The sequence below is a fragment of the Brassica oleracea genome, chromosome C3 (assembly GCF_000695525.1).
Source record: "Brassica oleracea var. oleracea cultivar TO1000 chromosome C3, BOL, whole genome shotgun sequence".
In the NCBI taxonomy this organism is placed as follows: Eukaryota; Viridiplantae; Streptophyta; class Magnoliopsida; order Brassicales; family Brassicaceae; genus Brassica; species Brassica oleracea.
This window is the reverse complement of record NC_027750.1, coordinates 36,581,964-36,589,874: the sequence shown is the minus strand read 5'-3', so window position 1 is coordinate 36,589,874 and position 7,911 is coordinate 36,581,964.

The window sequence follows — 7,911 nt, the reverse complement described above, 5'->3', positions numbered from 1 at the left end:
TGCTCCTGTCTGATCCGTGCGAGTAAACCTGCCTGGTTTACGGTACGTATGTCTAAAGGCTCACTTGGCTCCCCTTCAATTGCCCATAAAGTCATCAACTTGAGTTCACTTGATAATGCTTCCACTTCCTTTCCAACATCGGACGCTAACTTTCTACAACTTAGTGCATTTGCGACCACATTAGCTTTGCTTGGATGATATTGAATCTTCAGGTCGTAATCTGCCACAAACTCCATCCATCGCCTTTGTCGGAGGTTATGATCAGGTTGTGTAAACAAATAGTTGAGACTCTTATGATCTATGAATACTTCCACGACTTCTCCATATAAGTAGGATCTCCAAATCCTTAATGCAAACACCACTGCCGCCATTTCTAAATCATGTGTTGGGTAGTGCTCTTCATGCTTCCTGAGTTGCCTTGAGGCATAAGCAATTACTTTGCCTTCCTGAATCAACACAAAACCCAACCCAACCCTAGAAGCATCTGCGTACACAGTATAAGGTTTACCTTGTTCAGGTAATGCCAATACCGGTATTATGGTCAAAGCTTTCTTCAGTCTCTGAAATACTTCCTCCGTTTCTTTTTCCCAGATGAACGGAACACCTTTTCTAGTCAACTTCATTAGGGGCTTAGCAATCGAAGAAAAGTTCTTGACGAACCTTCGATAATACCCGGCTAACCCGAGGAAACTTCTTACCTCGGTTACCGTTGATGGCCTTTGCCATTCCTCGATGGCTTTCACCTTTTCCGAATCTACGGAAACTCCTTCTCCAGACACACGGTGCCCCAAGAACCCGATCTCTCTTTTCCAGAAAGAACACTTGCTGAACTTGGCATACAGATTCTGGTGTCTTAACCGTTCCAACACTAGCTTGATGTGTGCTTTGTGCTCTACCTCTGTCTTGGAAAATTTAAAATGTCATCGATGAAGATTATCACGAACTTGTCGAGATAATCATGGAAGACTTCATTCTTCAATCTCATGAAGGCCGCCGGTGCGTTAGTAAGGCCAAAAGGCATTACTACGAACTCGTATTGTCCATAACGAGTTCTAAACGCAGTCTTCATGACATCACCTTCTAAAATTGGAATATGATGATAGCCCGACGCCAAGTCAATCTTTGAAAACCAACTGGCTCCCCTTAGCTGATCCAACAACTCGTCTATCCTCAGAAGAGGATACTTATCTTTGATGGTGATAATCAATGCAAGCTTCCCATGGTGAAGAGTTAGGTCTTATGAAACCTTTCTCCATTAAATCTTCAAGCTGTTTCTTCAACTCTGCTAACTCTGCAGGTGCCATGCGGTAGGGAGCCTTTGCTATCGACTTCGCTTCAGGTTCCAAGTTAATTTTGAAAGGGTTACTTAGAGGTGGAGGTAACTCTTTCAACGCTGAGAACACATCCTCAAACTCTTGTACTACCGCAATACCCGTAATTTCAACTCCATTGCTAGCGGGTCCTTCACTAGCAGTTACTGTTGCCAGATACGCTTCTCCATCCTTAAGCAAATCTTCCACTCTCAAGGCAGCTACTAAAGACACAGACTTGCTTGGACTGATCCCGTAAAACACTATTTGTCGTTGCCCGTTATCCTTGAACAAAATACGACCTTTTCCACAATCTAATTGTGCCCGATAGTCTGATAACCAATCCATGCCCAGGATAACCTCATATCCCTTTAAGGGCACCACCAACAAATCTGCCAAGAACATCTTCTCGTAAATGACTAACAGAACTCTTCTGAGGCATCCTTTTGCTTGGAGGGTTTGGTCTCCGGGAATCTCTTCACTACTACACCACAGAATCATTCTTCCTCCACATAAGGGACACCGGCAATCCGTTCACTATTACACCACACAGGCGTAGGCACTCGGGAGTTGCCCGGTCACGGTCCTCAATCGGAATCGCCGTGACCCGGTCCTCTATCGGACTCGCCGGGGGCTGTCACATCCATGTGTGACACTCGGCCTTGGTGATCAAGCCAAGTTAAACCAAGCCCACCACTTTCCGAACCACGACTGGCTTAGTAGTACCATTTGAGGAGGCAATGACCTGCAAACTACTACTAGAACCACCACGAGGTTCTCACACAACAGTACCGACACGAGGTACACACCATAACAACATATTATAATCACACAATCACAATAACCCGGGTGCTTAGACTAGTCTTGCTATCCACTTAGCCCAGACATCGTCTCAAGCCTCGGATCCACAAACTGACACCTAGAGCGGTACGACTTTCCTAGCTCAGAAGCCGTCTACGATGTCAGGAACCTGCATTAAAAAATTGTTAACAAACAATTAACCGTGACTCACAGTGATTAAGCGATGTGGCTCGACTCTTTGATTCCGGATGTTGACCAAACCCTTTTATCCTCTCCAAATCTTCGTCTTGGTACCGTGATGTTAAATCCCAAAACCCAACGTCGATGTCTTGAGTGGACTGGTCTGGACTGATCAGAACTCTGAAAAAACTTCTTTCACTTCTGGACAGTCTTTCGGAACTTCCCGGCAGTTTATCGGTCTTCGGAAATGTCTATACTTCTAAAGCAGCTCACTTATTTTTCTCTCTCTCTCTAGCCACGTTTTGCTTTGGTTTCTATGGAATGAGATGAGGAAAAATGGTGAAGGGTGGCTGGGTATATGTAGAAGTTGCCGGCCAATAAGAATGAGCCACCCGATCGCCTGTGTTTCGTCCTGCATGCTTTCGGTCGCATGCGTGGCGACACATGGGCGTCCACATGCCCTGTTGCATGCCTCCTTTACATGCCAGGAGACACCTCCAAGTCCACATAGCTCTCAACATGTCTGGGGTTCATGCGTCGCGACACACGGGCCTCTGCATGTCGGTTCGCATGCGCGGATCGCAGGTACTGCGACACCTCGTGCTTCTGTGTGTCGAGCTGCATGGAACTGCTTCATGCACGTCTACACCTACTTCTTGTGTTGACACTCAGCAGGTTAAATGGTTGACATCACGTCCTGATCCTTAGATCAAGCCACCTCGAGCTTCTCGATCGATTTGCGCGATTTCGGCCCTTCTGGTGATTTTTCGTCATGCGATCAATCCCGAATATTTTTCCGTTCCCAATCTGATGAGCTGACTATTTTCAATAGACTCCAGACTAAACTTAACCTTGAGGATAAAAATTTTCCGAGCCTTCGGCTTCCCCGAGAAATTCCATAAAACCGAAATTAGGGTCTTTTTTTTTTTAAGACGGGGTATTACATACTTGGTCTAGAAGTACCATATCTAAGTACAATTGGAGCGCTGATGTACCTTGCAAATTGTACACGGCCTGATATATCATTTGCTGTAAATTTTTGGCAAGATTCAGCTCAACTCCAACTCGAAGACATTGGAATGGGGTTAAACATATTTTTCGTTACCTCCAAGGGACCATTGATCTAGGCTTGTTTTATCCTAAAAGTTCAAAAGGTCAAATGGTTGGTTTTGCAGATGCAGGATATCTTTCAGATCCACACAAAGCCCGATCGCAAACAGGATACGTTTTCACGATCGGAGGCACTGCTATATCTTGGCGTTCTCAGAAACAAACGCTCGTGGCTACTTCTTCAAATCATGCTGAGATCATTGCACTCTATGAAGCAAGAAGAGAATGTGTATGGCTAAGATCAATAAGCCGACACATTTGTTCAAGCAGTGGGATTGACGAAAATACAGAGCCAACTATTCTATATGAAGATAACGCGGCATGTGTTGCTCAAACAAATGAAGGATATATCAAAAGCGATAGAACATAACATATACATCCGAAGTTCTTCTCATATACTCAAGAGCTCGAGAAGAAGAAAGAGATTGAAGTAAGATATGTCCGATCATGCGACAATGCAGCCGACCTCTTTACAAAATCACTTCCTACCTCAGTATTTAGAAAACATGTCCATAATATTGGAATGCGTCATCAAAAGAATTTATGACTGCTAATTCGAGGGGGAGCTTACGTGGTTGTACTCTTTTTACCTAACTACGGTTTTTCCCATTGGGTTTTCCTAGAAAGGTTTTTAACGAGGCAACAAAGACGTTAAGCAAGAAGAAATAATGACATTGGTCTCCAAGGGGGAGTGTTATAAACTTGATGGAACGAAGGAAAGTAAATGTCAATGTTTGCTGCACCGAAAACATTGACATTGTGTGCGAACGTAAAGCATGTGGAGCCCACCGTCACTATGCACGCACAGTAAATCCTACTTTTTCACTTCTATATAAACGATCGTTTCGATCAATTGTAATATACCTTCCATTCTTCTTCTTATAACACATTCTCTTTTGTTATCAATGTTATCTTCTTCCTGCAGGTATAAAATTTTGCCCTTATTTAAAATTTCTCGATACTATAAAATTACAAGTTATTTTATAACATATACAACTTTGGTTGGACATTATTAGATTCATAACACTTAGCGAAAACCTTTACTTACAAGCGCATCTACAAATTCTTTTTTTTTTCTCCCGCACAACTACCAATACTTCCTTGTTGCTTCTTACACATATCCAAGCATTTATTTGGAATACAATAGCTTCATTTTATTGAAATTTTATGAAGACAATTATTTTTATGTGCGTCTGCTATCATTTATGTTAGATATAAAAACTCAAATTTTAATTGTTTGAAAATATATACATTTTCTGTAATATAAACCTTATTTATCAACAAAAACTGTTCAATAATTTTTTTATCTTAAGCGTTATAAGTAAAAAAAGGAGAAACAGTTTTTGCCAGCAAATAAAGAAAATGAGCATATGGTTTGGTCAAACATTTTTTTTTTTGTGAAAATATTGTTTTAAGAATTGTGTGCATATTAATAAACATTACATATAAAAATTTGATGTTTTAAGAACAACTACTGTATGTATTGGAAAAGCATAAAAGATTACCTATAAATATATAAATCTAATTAAAATATCACATAAATTTACATCAGAACTATAGTTCATCCATATTATGCAAAATGTTGGTTAAATCATTTGTATGTGCAGGAACAAACATTCATAAATAGATGATAAAAAATGAAACTATTTAATATTATTTTATCATACAAGTTCTTCATCATATATAAACCCATACATTAAAAAATTATTAATGGACTAAAGTATAAAAAAACAAATAAATACTTCAGGGATGATCCTTTCAATTTTAACGCAAAACTTTTTGACCCTATTTTCTAGAGTTGAAGGGATTTCTTCTTCTTGGATTATATTAATGGATTGATATTGAGTTAAAAATTTTGGAATGAGATGATGTATTCTATTTTTTTTTAAAACATAAGAAGTCTTCTTACATATATATACATATTAAAAATCGAATTTAAGAAACTCATATTAATATGTTCCGATTTAAACCAATCTAATTAGAAAAATCCATGTTTTGCTCATATAACATGTGGAAGCTTTAGGCTCGTTCATTTTCCTATAAGTAAATAAAAAGGTATGTGTCCTATGCGTCTACATAATTCTGATGTTCTCAAAAAGTTATTGCTATTTTTAGAATTATGAATTTATTTAAAGGAATGTCAATAAAATACTTTTAAACCATTACTATTTAAATTTATAGTTTATTAGGTGGATGTCCCACACGTAACATAATTTATAAGATTATATTAAAAAAATTAGTAAGTATTTAATTAAATTTTTTAATTCATTCAATAAAATAATGAAAAATGAAAACTATATAATAATCGGATAGATGAATTGAATTCAGTTTTAGATTTAGAGAGTGAGAATAAATTTTATTAGGAAGCTTTGGTCTAAACTATGTCATTTGGTCATTTAATTGGTCTTTCATGTCTAAAGATGAAACTTTGCTCTTGGTTTCATATTGACAAGAGATGGGAGGAGCGTATTATATTAGAAGCATCAGAAGTTAACTATCAAATAATAAAACTGGCTAAACAACAATATTGAAGCAGTCTTCATACTAACTCGTATGTAAAAGAACACATACAAAAGTTGCTTATGTATCTATAAATCAGTGTTTTGTGTGTTTTTAGAACCATCAAGGTGTTGAAATGCTTTAATGATTTAATGAAAAGATGTTTACTTTACCTTCTTTGCCCACATATTTCTCCTTGTTACTTGAACATGTGGATATAAATCACTCCACTGGTTGCAAGATGGATCCGAACATGCACAACGCTTTACATTCACATCTTCGTTGTAAGACATAGACTGTTTCTTCTCAAACAGTGATTCTGGAACAAGAAGATAAAGAATACTGGTTGATCGTCTCTTCTTAGCTTTGATAGATTGTGTCAGGCACATGTAACTTGGCTTTCTATAATAACCTCATTCCTCAAGGAAACTTCTTGAGAAGGGAACTGGGGACTGAGATGTGGATGAAGTCTCAGAACTCGTAGCTGATGATGACATTGGAGGAGGTCTACCCAAAATTCACCTATGGTTGTGAGATTGTTCTTCCTGGCCAGAGCTTTGTCATGTTCAGAAACAGTGATATCAATTTTCCTTCCCATGACATGTATGCAACCCTTCTGTCAAGCCAATTTAAACCTGGACTGCTCTTCCATGATCTGTTGCTCTTTCTAACATTTTCTTGTTTGATAATCAACGTTTGCTTTTTTTTTACAACGCGTACAAAATTACATGTTAGTTGATTATCTCACATTTAGATATTGGTTGTGATTTCATTTCTATATTTTTAACTCGTCTTAAGCTTTTGATTTTACACATAATATTGGTTACTTCTAACAATAATGTGATCATATATTTTATTAATAGTCTACTCACTCATGTTTTACACATTTGTATTTATTTAACATTCATATTATTATTTATTTTAAATAGATCCAAAAATATGAGACAAACATTTAGACATTTATTGTTAAAACAAATAATATAAAACTTTGGTTGGATATTATTAGATTCATAACACTTAGTGAGAATCCTTACTTACAAGCGCAGTTACAAAATCCTTTTTCTTCCGAACAACTACCAAGAGTTCCATGTTGCTTCTTACACATATCCAAACACTTAGTTGGAACACAATAGCTTCCTTTTATTGGAATTTTATGAGGACAATTCTTTTTCTGTGCATCTGCCATCATTCCTGTTAGATATAAAAATCTCAAATTTTAATTGTTAGAAAATATATATAGATTTTATGAAATAGAAAACTTATTTATCAACAAAAAAAGTTTAATAAAATTTTGTTTTAAGAGTTATAAGTAAAAAAAAAAGAGAAATATATTTTGCTAGTAAATAAAAAATATGAGCATATCGTTTGGTCACACATTATTTTTTTACTTTGTGAAAAATATGGTTTTAAGAATTGTGTGCATATTAATAAACATTACATATAAAATTTTGATCTGTTAAGAACAACTACTGTATGTATTGGAAAATATGTATTGGAAAAGCATAACATATTATCTATAAAATATATAAATTTAATTTAAAATATCACATAATTTTACATAAGAACAATAGTTCATCCATATTATGAAAAATGTTGGTTAAATCTTTTGTATGCGCATGAAAAAATGTTCATAAATAGATGATAAAAATGAAACTATTTAATATTATTTTATCATAGTAGTTCTTCATCATATATAAACCCATACATTAAAAACATTATAAATGGAATAAAGTATAAAAAACACTTAAATACTTCTGGGATGATCCTTTCAATTTTAACGCAAAAATTTCTGACCATACTTTATATATTTTCTAGCCTTCTACCAATTTATGAATTTTACACCAAGAGATAATTTAATGTTATGTTTTATATAGTAAACAAAAATTATTATACGGGGGTTTACAATATATTAAAAGTAAAATTTTAGGATAATCAATTTATTATAGAATTACTATATGCAATAAATTAAGATGTAAATACAAACCTTGTGAGAGAATGATGAAGATAATTA